The 17420-nt window shown below is 44.4% G+C and overlaps 1 long non-coding RNA gene, 1 other non-coding gene and 1 pseudogene across 2 annotated transcripts; all 3 read right to left on the reverse strand.

Annotated features, from left to right (window-relative positions):
* Positions 1-80: 80 nt before the first annotated feature.
* Positions 81-6473, reverse strand: LOC138845347 (uncharacterized). Its single transcript, XR_011382377.1, has 2 exons — positions 4775-6473; positions 81-4646 (listed from the first exon to the last, which is right to left on the reverse strand). It is a non-coding gene; the product is annotated as an uncharacterized lncRNA (long non-coding RNA).
* A 6264-nt stretch (positions 6474-12737) lies between these two features.
* LOC100343590 (homeobox protein NANOGP8-like) lies at positions 12738-16413 on the reverse strand (annotated as a pseudogene).
* LOC127484311 (U6 spliceosomal RNA) lies at positions 13809-13915 on the reverse strand. Its single transcript, XR_007911180.1, has one exon. It is a non-coding gene; the product is annotated as a U6 spliceosomal RNA (small nuclear RNA).
* Positions 16414-17420: the final 1007 nt, after the last annotated feature.

A 17420-nucleotide genomic window follows, 5' to 3' on the forward strand; every position in this document is an offset into this window, starting at 1 on the left:
CCCTTCAGAGAAAGGTACCTCCTTCTTTGAAGACATGTTCTTTCCACTGGGATCTCACTCACAGAGATCTTTCATTTAGGTGTTTTTTTTTTTTTTTTTTTTTTTTTTTTTTTTTTTTTTTTTTTTTTTGCCAGAGTGTCTTGGCTTTCCATGCCTGAAATACTCTCATGGGCTTTTCAGCCAGATCGGAATGCCTTTAGGGCTGATTCTGAGGCCAGAGTGCCGATTAGGACATCCGCCATTCTATGAGTCTGCTGAGCATCTCGCTTCCCATGTTGGATCACTCTCCCCTTTATTTATTCTATCGGTTAGTATCAGCAGGTACTAGACTTGTTTATGTGCTCCCTTTGACTCTCAGTCCTTTCATTATGATCAATTGTGAACTGAAATTGATCACTTGGAGTAGTGAGATGGCATTGGTACATGCCACCTTGATGGGATTGAATTGGAGTCCCCTGGTATGTTTCTAACTCTACCATTTGGGGCAAGTCAGCCTGAGCATGTCCCAAATTGTACATCTCTTCCCTCTCTTATTCCCACTCTTATGTTTAACAGGGATCACATTTCAGTTAAATTTCAACACTTAAGAATAACTGTGTATTAATTACAGAATTAAACCAGTCATATTAAGTAGAACAGACAAAAAAACTACTAAGAGGGATAATGTATTAAGTTGTTCACTAACAGTCAGGGCTATGCTGATCAAGTCACCGTTTCAAGTGTACAGTTCTGGGGCTGACATTGTGGCATAGTAGGTGACCTTCTGCCTGCGATGCTGGCATCCTATTTGAGCACCAGTTCGTGTCTTTGCTGCTCTACCTCAGATTCAGCTCCCTGCTAATGGCCTGGGGAAAGCAGCAGGAGGCAGCCCAAGTGCTTGGCCCCTACCATCCATGTGGGAGACCCAGATGAAGCTCCTGACTCTTAGCTCTGGCCTGGCTCAGCCCTAGCCCTTGTGGCCATCTGGGGAATGAACAGCGGATGACAAATCTTTCTCTGTGTAACTCCAATTTTCAAATAGATTTTTTTTAAAAAAAATGTACAATTTTGTGGCATTAAGTACTGAATAAGGAAAGAAAAGTGTTTTTCTGTCTAGGCTATTCCTGGTAGTTCACTTATGACACCAGGTGTGTGGGGTTTTCCACACCAAGCAATTCTCCAATTCTCTGTGGACATGGAATAGGTGTGCATCCTACAGTTTAAGGCCATCCTGACACTATGCCCTTGGAGATAGCGGGTTCTACAAGAATGCTCCCATCTCAGAGGTGCATGGCAAGTCCAGGCTGTTTCCTATACTTTGACCTGATTGGCTGTTAAAAGAGGTTCCAATGCCCCTGTTGAGTGTGAACATTTGCTCAGACAGCTCAGAGAACTCAAGCAATCAGTTTCCTGACTAGGGGTCCCCTTTATGACCATACAAAGAACATACTAAAGAGCACAAAGGCAGAGGCAGCTGAAGTTACCTAGGGAGAGGAGGGAGCAGTCCTGTGGACAGAAGCTTCTCCTTGTCTGAGGTTGGACCACCCTCCTGGCACTTGCCTGCATCCCCCTCCACCAGCCTGGAAGCTCTCTGGACCCCATCCTTTAAGTTTTCATGGAGGTTTCATTATTTAAGCATTGTTGATTGAATCATTTGCCATTGGTGATTAAGTCAATCTCAGGCCCTCTCCCCTCCCTGAGGATAGGGGTGGGGCTGAGAATTCCAAGTCTTAATCACATGGCTGCTTTTTCTGGCAACAGGCCTGCCTCTTGCTACCCAGAAGCCCCAGTCACCAGTCATCTCATTAGCATGCAAAAGATGCTTACCATTTCCAAAGTCTTTAGATTTTCTTAAAATTTCCAGGGCTTTTAGGATCTGTGTGCCAAATATCTAGTTCTTATTATGTCCCAGGAGCATTCAGATAGTACATCCATTATCAGTATTCATCCCCAGAACCTTCTCATCCTCTCCAACTGAAATTCTGCACTCATTAAACACTAACCCAATACTCCTCCTCCTACCCTGACAACCGCCATGCAACTTTCTGTCTCTATACATTTGATTACTCTGGGTGCCTGACAGAACTGCAGTTAGGTAATGTCTGTCCATTTGTGAATAGCTGCTTTTTTTTCTTTTTTTTTTTTTCACTTAGCATGATGTCTTCAGACTGCATTCATTTTGTGGTATGTGTTAGAATTCTCTTCCTTTTTAGAGCTGAATTAATAGTCCATGGTGTGTGTGTGTGTGTGTGTGTGTGTGGATAGATAGATAGATACTGCACATTATTTACCCATTCATGCATTAGTGGGTACTTGAGTTGTTTCTACTTTTTGGCTGTTGTGAATAAGGCTATGCACAAATATCTGTTTGAGTCCTGCTTTTAATTATTTCCTGGAGCAGCATTGCTGAATACTATGGTAATTCTATTTTTAGTATTTAAAAATTACTTAATTACTTATTTATTTGAGAGAGAGAGAGAGAGAGAGAGAGAGAGCCCACATCCACTGATTCACTCCCCAAATGCCTGAAACAGCTGGGACTGGGCAAGGCCAAAATTAGGAGCCTGGGATTCAATGTTGGTCTCCAACGTACATGACAGGGACTCGACTCCTTTAAGCCATCATCTACTGCCTCTCAGGGTGCACACCAGCAGGAAGCTGGAGTCAGAAGTGGAACCTGGACTAGAACCCAGGCAGCTGATATGGGGTGTGGGCATCTCAAGCAGCATCTTAGCCTCTGTACCTAATGCTTGCCCCTGTTTTTAATATTTTGAGGAACTACCGTCCTGTTTCCCAGGGTCTGCCCCATTTTTCACGACTGTCCTCAGTGCCCAGGGTTCCGATTTCCCCTCATCCTCTCCAGCATTTCTTATTTTCTTTTGGAGCAGCCATGGTGATAGGTATGAAGTCACACTTTTGTTTTTAAAACAATGTATTTACGTAGATCTCTAAGTATAGAAAAAAAAAAACATTCCAGATGAAAATAGTGGCTAACTGAGTGGCAAGCTGCAGATGATTTTTATGATTGCCTTTTTTGCTCTATTTTCTCCTTTTTCTACATAAGCATATAGAACATGTTTGATGAAAAATGTTTGAAAAGCAGAACTGAACTCCATCAACTCAGAGGTCAACAGCAACTCCTGTTAGCCTGCGGTTGTTCAGCTTTCATGCGGGTCCTCACCTTCTCGACTCAGGGCTTACGCCAGCACGCCACATTCTGCACGCCGAGGCCATTCTCACACGCTGCAGGGCATGGGGTCCAGCTGCCACACGTTCCTTTGTCCAGTGAAACAAAACCGGGATTCCTTGTAGAGACATGACTACAGACACATTGTGATCGTGTCCCAGAACACGCCTGGCCACGGCCCTTGTCCATCTCCCTTTGCCATCTTAATATTTAGCACAAAGGAATCTCCTTTTTGGATTTATTTACTTACCAAGATATTAATTTTTTTATTAATTACAACTGCAAGGGAAGGGTACTTTTCCCCTCATTTTGTCAGGCTGTATATTCTGTGATTTTCCAAAGTCTTCTTAGCTGACTGAGTGACCATATATAGATTCTATATATATAAACCAATTTAGAAAAAGTTGAAAGACATCTTCTCATACAGCCAATGTGAAAATAGGATGATGAGCCTTGGCAGCTCATGTCAAAAGCCTCGGGTGATCACTGATGCCATAAATAAGAGTGTTAATTGTTAAATCAACAACAGGAGTGTCGCTCCCCCTCTTCGTGGAGGAACGACACCAAGCCCTGCCTAGGCTCCATATCCGAGTCACGGCACCATTATGTCGCTCCCCCTCTTCGTGGAGGAACGACACAGGACCCTGCGCTGTTCTTTCGTCTGCTCGGCCCTCCCCGGGTTTGCTGCTGGTTCTTCCCGGGTTGGCTACTGTCCCTTCCACCTCCGTGGAAGGGCGGTTCCCCCTGGCCACTTTCCCCACTTCCGCAGGGGAGCGGCACACCGCCGGCCGGCTCTCTCGGGGGCTGCACAGGTGTTCCCTCAGATGTTCCCCTTAGATGTTCCTGGTGCATGCCGTCTCTCTCCTCCTTTATAGTCCTCCTCCACCAATCCCAACTCGGCTGCCCACACGCCGAGTACGCTGCTCTCCTCCAACCAGGAGCAGGTCCTACAGTTCCTTGGTTGAACTGGAGGCAGCTGTGTAGAAGCCTGTTTCTTCTCTCCCAGCGCCATATTGTGGGAGAGCAGATGCATAGAATAAGTCTTAATTCCAGTAACAATATAGTCCGAGTTGCTCCCCACAGTGGGAGAGCAGATGCATAGAATAAGTCTTAATTCCAGTAACAGTATAGTCCGAGTTGCTCCCCACAGATCCCCCTTTCTTTTTATTTTTTTTTGGCGTTGATACGCGCCTGTCTTCGGTGTCCCGCGGCACACACTCTGCTCTGCTTGCTAGAGTTGCCACAGGTTCTTACAAGTCCTATCAATCAGGCAAACCGAATCCGGGTCCTCTCTTCGCCATGTTGTGAGGAGGTTTTTAGGTGCTGATGCGTGCCTGTGTTCGGTGCCCTGCAGTGCATGCTCTGCTCTGCCTGCAGGGGCTTACAAGCCCTAACAATCAGGCAGACCGAATCCAAGCCTTCTCATTGCCGTATTGTGGGGGAGACTTATTAGTGTTGGTTCGTGCCTATCTTCGGTGACCTGCAGCTCATACTCTGGTCGAGCTGCCTGCTGGTGCTTATCGCCTAATCAGACAGACCGAATCCAAGCCTCCTAATTGTATTGTGGGGAGGCCTTACTGATGTTAATTCGTGCCTGTCTTCGGTGACCTGCGGCGCATAAGCTGCTAGCCGCCGCAGGTGCTCATCGCCTCACTTAATCAGGCAGACCGAATCCAAGCTTTCTTATTGCCATGTTGAGGGGAGGCCTTTCTATTTCTCTATTTCTCTATCTCCGGGCATTCCTATTTCTCCCATTCCACTTCTATCTTCCAGCATTCCTATTTCTCTCACTTTACTTCTAAAACTTCTGTTTCTCTTATCCCCGCAGCTTCCCGGCGCCCGCCCGAGGCTGCTTCTCGGCACCTCGCCCCGTGGCGGCTTCACAGCTCTGCGCGGCTTCCCGGCGCCTCGCCCCGCCGGCGCCCGCCCCGCGGCGGGTTCCCGGCTTTGCGCCGCTTCAGCCCGCGCTTCTCTCATCTGCGCGGCTCGGCTTCGCGCGCACACTCCGCGGTCTCCACGCACTTCGCGCCCGCACCATGGCCTCGCGCCAGCCCTGTGTTCCCTATCTATTCACGCCCCGTGCTCTCTCTGCACGCGGCGGCTTCCGCGAATGTTTCCGCCACCACCGGCATTCAGTCCAAGTTCCCCGGACTAACCTGGCGAATTTCAACCTGGCGGCCCACGTCTCTGCCTCTGGTTCCAGATCTTCGCCTCTTGCTCCCCGGGGTGACTTGAAGAATTCCAAGGTGGCTTATGTCTCCGCCTTGGCCTGCACTCGTGGCTTCATCCTCCCTAACATTTTTCTCTACCCGGTATGTTTCCTTAAGTTTTCTTCCAACAATATTCCTCTCATTTCTCCTGGCTTCTCCCCACAGTCCGTATCCAAGTCTAAGTTTCTTCTTGCTTTCACTTTAAATCCTAACTTCTTTCCCACAGTCCATATCCGAGTCCAAGCCTCCTCCAGGTTTCACTTTCGCTTTCAATCTCCTAGCTTCCCCGCCATAGTCCGCATCCGAGTCTATGAAAGCTTTCACTTTCGCTTTCAATCCTAACTTCTTTCCCACAGTCCATATCCGAGTCTATGCCTAGGCTTTCAATAGCTTCTTCCGGCACCTAGGCTCTTTGCTAGTCTCTCTCTCCGGTATTTTCCTAGGCTGTTTGCTAGTCTCTCTCTCCGATATTTTCCCAGTTCTTCCCGTTTCTTCCCTCCTAAGTTTGCTATCCGTCCTAGGTTTCCTATCCGAGTCACGGCACCATTATGTCGCTCCCCCTCTTCGTGGAGGAACGACACCAAGCCCTGCCTAGGCTCCATATCCGAGTCACGGCACCATTATGTCGCTCCCCCTCTTCGTGGAGGAACGACACAGGACCCTGCGCTGTTCTTTCGTCTGCTCGGCCCTCCCCGGGTTTGCTGCTGGTTCTTCCCGGGTTGGCTACTGTCCCTTCCACCTCCGTGGAAGGGCGGTTCCCCCTGGCCACTTTCCCCACTTCCGCAGGGGAGCGGCACACCGCCGGCCGGCTCTCTCGGGGGCTGCACAGGTGTTCCCTCAGATGTTCCCCTTAGATGTTCCTGGTGCATGCCGTCTCTCTCCTCCTTTATAGTCCTCCTCCGCCAATCCCAACTCGGCTGCCCACACGCCGAGTACGCTGCTCTCCTCCAACCAGGAGCAGGTCCTACAGTTCCTTGGTTGAACTGGAGGCAGCTGTGTAGAAGCCTCTTTCTTCTCTCCCAGCGCCATATTGTGGGAGAGCAGATGCATAGAATAAGTCTTAATTCCAGTAACAGTATAGTCCGAGTTGCTCCCCACAAGGAGTCACTGTGCACTTACTCCCCATGTAGGACCTCTGTCCTTAATGAGTTATACTATGAGAATCAAATGTAAAACTTGTTTTCAAACAGTATTTTATACTTTGTGTGTCTGTGTGGGTGCAAACTGTTGAAATCATTACTTAGTACAAAGTTAGCCTTCTATATATAAAGTTAATTAAAAATGAACCTTAATGAAGAATGGGATGGGAGAGGGAGTAGGAGGTGGGATGCGAGTGGGGGTAGGAGAGTGGGTATGGGGGGAAGCTGTACCTATGAAATTTGTATTCATTAAATAAAAGCTTCCTGAAAAAAAATAAAATGAGATTTTCCTATAAAAAAGAAAATAGGGTGATGGCATGTTTACAATAATATAACTTATTCTTTTATTTTTTTCATCTACTGCATTTGATCTTGCACAGGCTCAAAGGGTAGATTAGAAATTACATTTGATGTTTAGGGTTAGAGGGCTTGGTGAGCCAAGGGACAGGTGATAAGATAAGGCATAGTTAAGGGTTAAAGGACTCTTTACACATGATTGACTATTTTAATAAATGATCAGTGACCTTTAGTGGGAACCTTTTTTTTGTTTTGTGGTGTTTTGTTCTGACATGAGGATTCCGGCTGCATAATTTTAGAGCCAGGAATTTTAAGCAAAAGGACAAGACTGTTGGAGCTGCCTGCCTGAACTTGAACTGTGGGGATACGTGCTGGTTTTGTGCAGGTAGGGAAAGAGTGGTAAAATTTAATTGACTATTTTGGGATAGAGATGGAGGACAAATTGTGTATTGGTGAGGCACAAGGGTAGCTCCATTTCCCTTCCTCCCTCTCTCCCTTCCTCCCTCCTCCCTCCTTCTCTCTCTCTCTCTCTCTCTCTTTCTTTCAGATTATTTATTTGAAAGTCAGAGTTATGGAGAGATGGGGGGTGGGGAGAAGTTGGGGCGGAGAGTAAAGGTCATCCATCCTCTGTTTTACTCCTCAAATGACTGCAATGGTCAGGGCTGGGCCAGGCCAAAGCCAGGAGTGAACTCCATCCTGGTCTTCCACATGGGTGGCCGGGGCCCAAGTTCCTGGGCCACCTTCTGCTGTTTTCCCACGCGCATTAGTAGACAGCTGGATTGGCAGTGGTGCCCATGTGGGATGCAGGCACTGGCTTAACCGGCTGTGCCACGATAACGGCCCCCTCTATTTCTCAACCATGAACAAGGCATCGCTTTTAGTCTCCCCTCAGCATGAATTCCTGTGCTCAGTTTTCTCACACTTTGCAAAGGAGAAGCAGTTGATGGCTTCGGGTCTTTGCTTTGTCTCACCTTCTTCCCAGGCCTCCAGCTTTCAGGCACACAGCCTCGTCTCCTCCACATCCTGTTCCTCTCCATCACTGTGGTCCCATCTGGTGGCCCAGATTGTATGGGGATCATTGCAAGCTCAGCTGCAGGCATCTCTCAGTCTGTTCCTATTCTCATTGTGGACTTGTCTTCTCCAATTTCAGACAGTCCTGACTTAAAATACAATTTCAACCTATGACAGCATGGAAGCAGTACTCAACCAGTAGAAACCCCACCTTAAACTTTGAATTTTGACCTTTTCCCAGGCTAGCAATATGCAGTACAATGCTCTCTCTTGGTACTGGGCAGCTGTCCCAGTCAGCAGCAGCAATCAGGAGGGCAAAGAGCAGATATCCCACAGTGTCCTGTGTGGCCTACCGTGTGACTGGTGCTTTGGGGGCATTGTGGTTTTTTTTGTTTGTTTGTTTGTTTGTTTTCATGTTCCATCATGTCTACCTTACACTTACCTCTGTGTGTATGTGAGATATTCAACACTTTTTTTTTTTCATAAAGTAGACTTGTGTTAGGGGCCAGTGCTGTAGCGTAGTGGGCTAAGCCTCTGCCTGTGGTGCAGGTATCCCGCATGGGCACCAGTTTGTGTCCTGGCTGCTCTTCTTCCAATCCAGCTCTTGACTATGGCCTTGGAAAGCAGGGCAAGAAGGCCCAAATGGCTTCGGATTAGCTCAGCTGTGGCCGTTGCAGCCATCTTGGGAATGAACCAGTGAATGGAAGAGCTTTCTCTGTCTCTCCCTCTCTTTGTCCATCACTGTGCCTATCAAATAAATAATTTTTTTTAAATACACATGTGTTTGCCCAACTGTAGGCTAATGTAAATGTTCTGAGCATATTTAAGGTAGGCTAACCTGAGCTATGATGTTCAACAGGTTAGGTGTGCTGTATGTTTTTGACTTACAGTATCTTCAACTTACAATGAGTTTGCTGGGATGTAGCTCCATGTAAGTTGAGGAACCCCAGCATTCTGCACATGCCTGCTTCTGTTGACCTACCTGGCTCCTTGTTCCTCTTCAGGTCGCTGCCTGTAATTCATTTGTCTATGTCTCGGTAGGCACTTCTGGAAGTCCACCTGGCCTATGCTCTTTCTGGACCTACCCTTCTCTCTCTACCCTCATGGTGTGAAACCACTTTGTATTTCATCTGCTTCATCACGCTGTGTGGCTGCCCAGGAAAGGTCAGTAAGAATGAGGCCTTGGGCAGGCTACTTGACTTTTACAGGGACCTTGCATGATTCTAACTGGAACTGGAATAATAACTATGGAATAAATGGCATTACATTAATTGTGAGATTTGGTTTTTTCTTTGCCAAAGTGAATCACCACCTTATTTTTTCATCTTTTTCAAATAAACAAGGCTGTTTACATAATGATGCTTATGCAGAATGTACCACATTGGTAAAGCATATTTAATGTAAAAGGAAAACAAGGCAAAAAAGAAAAGGCTACACGAGAAATCAGTCTTTTGGGTAAATATTTATAATTTAATAAGATTTGTTATGCCAAGAGTGTTGCTTTGTTTTCTTTAATGCTTCTTGTCTTTAATGATGTGAGGCTATTTCAAAAATAATTGCTGGAGAGACATGAACTAAATGCTTGTCTGTTTTGACAAGGTTCTTATTACCAAATAGAAAGCCCCCTCGCCCCCAATCCTGACCTCAGATTGCAGATTTGATTGGGGGCAGAGCACACATTTCCTAAAGGCTTTCTTGATCACTGTCACTCCTTTTCTTTTCAATTTTTGATGAAGAGAGGAGAGAAAACAGACTGCAGGCTTCTTTGGACTGATGCAGTTCTCACTGATGTGAATCTGGGGAGAGATCCCGATCCTCTACCAAATTAATATTTATGAGTCATGTGCTTTCTATCTGTGACGACCAATATGACTTGGCAGCTGGAAACTTAAATGCATGCTCCTTATGGAAGAGTTATTGACTTTAACAATGCCAAGAGCATTGTGCACATGTGCAGCCAAGTGGATGACTAATGTTTATTTTCTTCTATAATCCTAAAGGCCTTTAAAGGCGCTTGGCCCATTTCTGATAGCTCTCCACTGTGAGCTTGGAAATCCTGTCAACTCCTAGGCAGGGTGAGTGCATGCAGGATCTCATTCTCAGTTGTCCCACTACTCTCTTTGTGGGTGTCACTTTTGCCTGAATTCCAGGATCAAGTGGTCATTGAGCTGTGTACTGCCTTGCTCCCCTCTAACTAATGTGGGCATTTTAGGCAGTTGTGAATCTGGGCAGTTGTGAACAACCAAGCATGATTACTTAAAAGCAACATGGCAAGGATCCAAGTTGTCTTCCACTCATGTCTCAGTGTCAATAACATTTATTGGGACTGGCATGGTGGTTCAGTGTGTTGAGCCACTGCTTGCAACACCAGCATCCCACTAAAGTGTTAATTTTTTTTTTTGACAGGCAGAGTGGACAGTGAGAGAGAGAGACAGAGAGAAAGGTCTTCCTTTGCCGTTGGTTCACCCTCCAATGGCCGCCGCGGCCGGCGCGCTGCGGCCGGCGCACCGCGCTGATCCGATGGCAGGAGCCAGGAGCCAGGTGCTTTCCCTGGTCTCCCATGGGGTGCAGGGCCCAAGCACCTGGGCCATCCTCCACTGCACTCCCTGGCCACAGCAGAGAGCTGGCCTGGAAGAGGGGCAACCGGGACAGAATCCGGCGCCCCAACCAGGACTAGAACCCGGTGTGCCGGCGCCGCTAGGCGGAGGATTAGCCTAGTGAGCCGCGGCGCCAGCTTAAAGTGTTAATTTGAGTCTGGATGCTCTGCCTCTGATCCAGTTTTCAGCTATGTGTCTGCAAAGGCAGCAGAAGATGGCCCATGTGCTTGGGTCCCTGTCACTCACATAGGAGACGCAGATGGAATTTGTGGCTCCTGGCTTCTTGGCTCAGCCCTGGCTGTTGTAGACATTTGGAGAGTGAACTAATGCATGGAAGGTCTTTCTCTCTCTCTCTCCCCTGCCCCCCCATCTCCCTCTCTGTTGCTCTGCCCTTAAATAAACAAATACATCTTTAAACAAAAATAAAACATTTAATGGGAACCCTTTCATGTGTTAGGCATACATATAGGAGAATTCAGCAGCAAATAAGATGAACAAGAGTTCCTGCCTCATGCAACTTATACTTTGTACTGAAGATGAAAATAATTGAACAAATTAATAAGTGGGACAACTTCAAAGAGTGGTAAATGTGCTATAAAGGAAATAAAACAACCTAATTTAATAGAGTGGGTAGGGGGAAGAGTCCTTAGAAGGAGACATTTGAGATTAGACTTTTAGAAAATTATTTATTTGAGAGAGAGACCCTTATCTGCTGGTTCACTCCCTAAATACCTACTGTACAGCTAAGGCTGGGCCAGGCTGAAGCCAGGATCCAAGAACTCAGTCCAGGTCTCCTATGTGGGTGGCAGGGACCCACCTGCTTGAGCTGCCTCTCAGGGTGCACATTAGCAGGAAGCTGTAATTGGAAGCAGAAATGGGACCCCAATCCAGGCTTTCTGATATGAGATGTGAGTGCAATGTGAGATGCCTGCTCTCCAAGCTGAGGTCTGAGTGATGAAGGAGCGGGCAGTGTGAAAACCGAGGAAGAGCATTCCATGCAGGAAAGAGCAAGTACAAAGGCCTGCGGCATGAATGAGTTTAACATGTTCTGAGAACAGAAAGGAAAGCTGGGAAGCTGGTCCACCGTGACCAAGAGTGGTGAGAAGTTATGTTTGAAGCTTTTGAAGGGAGTTCAGATTATTCAAGGCATTGTGGGTGATAAGGAGGTTGTGTGGTCTTTTTGGAGCAATGAAGAAACCATTAGAGAATTTTAAGCATGGAGTCATGTAGCTTAGTAGTGCTGCCTTCTACTCAACTTTACATCAATATTCTGATCTAAAAAGCCCTTGAGAATGTGTCACTGTACCTATTTGTAAGAATGCTATTGAAGATGTTAGCTAGTCTTATGTCACATGGCTTTTCTATGAGGCATTGAGGTACTGTAGCAGATAAATTTGCTCTATCTGAATCCCAGCATCAAACGGAGTTTGAAGGGACTCTGGACTAGGCCCTCTAGGCAGAGTTTAAGCATTTGTGTGACCGTAGGTGAGAGGTTCACTTCTGTGTGCCCCCATTTTCCTATTATAAAATAGTGCTTGTTTGAATTATTAGTACTGGGGCCAGGGTTGTGGTGCAGCACTTTAAGATGCTACGAATGTCACCTATTTTTGTCCTGGCTACACGACTTATGATTCAGCTTCCTGCTAACGCACTAGGGAAGGCAGTTAGTGAGGGGGCCCTGCCAACCATGTGGGAGATGCAAATGGAATTCTGGATCCTGGTTTTGGCCTGTCCCAACCCTGGCTGTTGTGAGCATTTGGGGAGTGAGCCAGTGGATGAACGATCTCTCTCTGTTGCTCTGGCATTTAAATCTATCAATCCATCAACAAATCTTTAAAAAATGAATTACTGATGTTGATAGACATTTGGGTTTTTCCAGTTCGGGTTTTTCCAGGGGTTGCCTGCACGAACACCTTCATCCATGTGTTGTGGTGCATTTGTGTATGCATGCACTTAGGAGAGGTGTTGCAGGACACCTTTCTTTAGATATTTTAGATATTGCTGAGCAGTTTTCCAAATTAATCGTGCCGATTTTCACTCCCACCTACAGCGTATAAGAATTCTTATTGGTCCCCTTCCTTGCCAACACTTGATATTTTTTTTAACTTTTATTTAATGAATATAAATTTCCAAAGTACAGCTTATGGATTACAATGGCTTCCTCCCCATAATGTCCCTCCCACCCGCAACCCTCCCCTCTCCCACTCCCGCTCCCCTTTCATTCACATCAAGATTCATTTTCGATTCTCTTTATCTACAGAAGATCAGTTTAGCATACATTAAGTAAAGATTAAAACAGTTTGCTCCCACACAGAAACATAAAGTGAAAAATAATAGATGATTTTTTAAATGATGATGAAATCAGATTAGACCTATTGTCATGTTTAATCCCAGTGAGAGTCAAGTTGGGAATTGATAATTTCTCCTTCTTTTTTTTTTTTTTTTTTTTTTTTTTTTTTTTTTTTTTTTACAGAAGATCAGTTTATTATACATTAAGTAAAGCTTTCAACAGTTTGCACCCCCATAGAAACACAAAGTGAAATATACTGTTTGAGTACTCGTTATAGCATTAAGTCTCAATGTACAGCACGCTAAGGACAGAGATCCTACATGAGGAGTAAGTGCACAGTGACTCCTGTTGTTGACTTTACAAATTGACACTCTTGTTTATGGCATCAGTAATCTCCCCATGCTCCAGTCATGAGTTTCCAAGGCTATGGAAGCCCTCTGAGTTCTCCAACTCTTATCTTGTTTAGACAAGGTCATAGTCAAAGTGGAGGTTCTCTCCTCCCTTCAGAGAAAGGTACCTCCTTCTTTGAAGACCTGTTCTTTTCACTGGGATCTCACTCACAGAGATCTTTCATTTAGGTGTTTTTTTTTTTTTTTTTTTTTTTTGCCAGAGTGTCTTGGCTTTCCATGCCTGAAATACTCTCATGGGCTTTTCAGCCAGATCGGAATGCCTTTAGGACTGATTCTGAGGCCAGAGTGCTGTTTAGGACATCCGCCATTCTATGAGTCTGCTGAGCATCTCGCTTCCCATGTTGGATCACTCTCCCCTTTATTTATTCTATCGGTTAGTGTTAGCAGGTACTAGACTTGTTTATGTGCTCCCTTTGACTCTTAGTCCTTTCATTATGATCAATTGTGAACTGAAATTGATCACTTGGAGTAGTGAGATGGCATTGGTACATGCCACCTTGATGGGATTGAATTGGAGTCCCCTGGTATATTTCTAACTCTACCATTTGGGGCAAGTCAGCCTGAGCATGTCCCAAATTGTACATCTCTTCCCTCTCTTATTCCCACTCTTATGTTTAACAGGGATCACATTTCAGTTAAATTTCAACACTTAAGAATAACTGTGTATTAATTACAGAATTAAACCAGTAAAAATATGGAACGCTTCACGAATTTGCGTGTCATCCTTGCGCAGGGGCCATGCTAATCTTCTCTGTATCGTTCCAATTTTAGTATATGTGCTGCCGAAGCGAGCACAACACTTGATATTGATAATATTTTAAAATCTTAAAAATCAATTTGGTGTTTGTGTTTAGAGACCTGATTTTGTGTGTGTGTGTGCACACGATTAGTTAACAGAAATAAAGCTATTTCTTAGAACAGTTTCTAAGTTTACAGAAAAATTGAACAGAAAGGAAAGTTGGAGAGTTCTCCTACACTCTCTTTTTGGCCCCCAACCACCTGCCCAGTTCCTCCACTATTACTGTCTTACGTTGGAATGGAACATGTGTTACAATTGATGAACCAACAATGATATAGTACTGTTAGTTAAAGCCCATAGTTTACATCGGTGTTCCTGGTTCTCTCATCATACATTTCATTTGTATTTTTCTGATTATACATAAGGCTGGGCATCTTTTTGTATATTCTCTAGCCATTAGATTTTTCTTTTCCATGAATTGCCTAAGATCTTTTTTGTTGGATTGCCTCTTTTTCATACTGATTAGTAGCGGTCCTTTTACATTCTTGTTAAGAACCTTTGTTGGTTCTATAGGTTGCAAGCATAGTCTTTCCCTCTTGTCTTGCTTTTTTAACTCCTAATAATGTCTTTTATAGACATAAGCTATTAATTTTAATGTAGAGAAATGCAAATGTTCTCATTTTTTGCTGGAGCTTTTCGAGCTCTATTTTAGAATTCTTTCCCTTCCTCAAAATCATGAGATATTATATTCTTAAAGCTTACTTTTTTTTGCTCTTTTTTGCTGCTAGTTTTTGGATAATAGATCTGAAATCAATTTTTTTGAATGGCATGACATGGAGGTTGTGGGGTTTTCCATTAATTTTAGTAAAACATATTTTGGGTATGTTTTTAGGGTGTTTATCATTTATTTCACTTTGTTTTCTTTGTTTCTTGAACTACTATTGATTAAATATTGGACATCCTGAATTAATTAACTAATTTTCGCATTCTTAATACTCTATATATTTATGTTTTTGTTTATTTTGTGGGATATTTCTTTGCCTTAACTTCCAATCCTATTACATTTTAAGCTTACACTATTTTATCTTTAATTTCAAGCATTTTTTAAGTTTCTAGATGCATCTTTCTTTCTTTGTCTCTCTTCTTTTCTTTCTTTTAAAGTTCAATTGGTTATTTTATTTATTCGTTATTAAGGCAGCCAAATTGGTAGTTATTATCATGATGCATCCAAATACAAAACATCTTTCTACAAATATTGGAGTAATGAGCTAACTAACAAATTAAAGTTTGTAGTAAAACACAGAACCAGAGACCAGAGGAAATTAATAAAGCAAACTATAGTTGAATTTGAACAATTGAGGCCTTCAATGAAGTCAAGCCTCCCAAATCTGAGAAAATAATTTTTCATTATATATCTTTACTTCCTGCTCCTAAGGCTAGATTCTAGATCCTAAAGCTCTCCAAACTAGAATTGTATCTACTCATGCATACCCAGAGATATCTTGCCATCTGTAGCAGCCAAGGTTATTGAACTGGCTTTGTATGACTCCAATCATACCTCATCTCCCAACTGACCTAAGAGACATAATGAGAACCAGATCATGAAAGCAGAGATCCACAAATAGGTCAGAAACAGCGATAGTCTCAAGAGAAAGCAAGCAGTGTAGCCAACCAGCGTACCCAGGCTGAAGTTGAATAATATACCCATCTTCAGTCTGCACATTCACAGAATAATGTAGGAGCAAATCTGTGGTTTGTGGGACATTGAAATGCTTGGTGGTTGGCTGTACAATGTTCTTGCTTTCCCCAGAAGTTTTCATGACACCCTGCAAGTAACTGGCAGGAAAATTCTGCTGGGACTACATACAGGGCTGTAGAACATCCTCTCTGCAGTCAAAGAAGGGATTGTTCCAGGCTCAGGGCTAGCAGGTCTGATTGTCCCACAGTGGCTGCTCCAAGACTGACTGCTCCAGGTCTGGATGCTCCACAGGGGAAGGTTTCCAGATGTGTTCACCAGGCATCCTTGGTGGTAAGAAGAGCAGCAGCCTGGGTATTCTGCAAGGGCTGAGCCCTCCTGAGTCACACGGCTGATAGTTTTTGGCCAGTTGTTTCTCTGCCATCACTTGTATTGCATTCTTTGGTTCTGGAACAAGGTTCCAACCTGTTTGTGGCTAAGATTCAGGATGTTGGAAAGTGTTTGCGTCTGCTGGAGGCTGAGGTATATATGCGTCTGAAATCTGTCACTGAGGACACACAGCTGGGTATAGGAGAGCACGGTTCTGACTTTCTGCTTCTTCACTTTCTCTCTCCTCTCTGCAGAAATGGGTGCTTTTCCTCTGGGGCTACTGGAAGAATCAGGGCTGTCCTGCACGAGCAGATCCATGCAGGAATGAAGGGGAGAGGCTGTGCCTGTGTGGGACATCTCAGTAGATGGCATTTGCAAGGTTGGATGGTTTTAGGCAGGTCCAGGCATAATGGGCTTTGGTGTAGAGTCTTTAACATCAGCTTCTTCTGAGCCAGGCAGGCTTTGTGAACAAGCTGGGTCCACACTCATGTTATTGGGAAGGTGGGAAAAAATTCAAAGAGCTTACTGTAAGCTAAAACTTTAAGACTTAAGATTAAGACTTCAATAGTTAAAAAGTAGGTGGAAGATCTTAGACAAATTTGAAACTTTCCAGAGGTAAAACTATCAGAAAAAGCCAGGATAAAGTGAAGACCCTCCTCAATAACAGAAGGCAACCAGTCCTATCCAGCTGATGTATCTTTCAAATAATTTTTGGTTCTTAGTTTGTGTGTTATCTTTGATCTCTCTGAATATTAATGATATTTTTTCTTGACCTTTTCATTCATGTCCTGAATTGTCCTTGTTTCCTCTTAGTTCCTTTCCTTCCTGATTCTCCCTATCCTATTTTATACGAAAAATGAATATGATTATTAATTTTATTGATAAACTAGCTTATTAATTAATTGATCATAGTCAGTTGTCTATTCATTTTAGAACAAAACTGAGCCAAATTGCATTGAAGAATGAACAACTCTTGATAGAGCAATTGGTTGTGGTTCCTGAGCAACACTTCCAAGAGTTAGTGCTTTTTCTCATCTTGACCAATTTCTCCACAGACAGCTGTCAGCCCTTTTTCCTGGTGTCTAGAAGCCTAACTGCTGGTGTTCTTGGAGTCAGATTGGACCAAAGTTTGGGAACAGGGGTTTTCACCATTCAGTGTGTGTTGTTTATTTAATCCCCCTGTTTCCATATGGTACCCTCACCTTCCCAGGCTACCCTCAGCTGTGTCTGCTGTCTCCAGAAACAGGATGTAGTGTGTCCACAGAATAAATACAAGTTTTCTTCCAAAGATGGGAAGGCTAATTTCCTGAAAGGCAGAAACTTTTTTTTTAAATACTTTTTATTTATTTAATTGAGAGGTAGAGTTACAGTGAGAGGGAGAGACAGACAGAAAGGTCTTCCTTTCGTTGGTTCACTCCCCAAATGGCCACAATGGCTGGAGCTGTGCTGATCCAAAGCTAGGAGCCAGGTGCTTTCTCCTGGTCTCCCATGTGGGT

The sequence above is a fragment of the Oryctolagus cuniculus genome, chromosome 15 (genome assembly GCF_964237555.1).
Source record: "Oryctolagus cuniculus chromosome 15, mOryCun1.1, whole genome shotgun sequence".
In the NCBI taxonomy this organism is placed as follows: Eukaryota; Metazoa; Chordata; class Mammalia; order Lagomorpha; family Leporidae; genus Oryctolagus; species Oryctolagus cuniculus.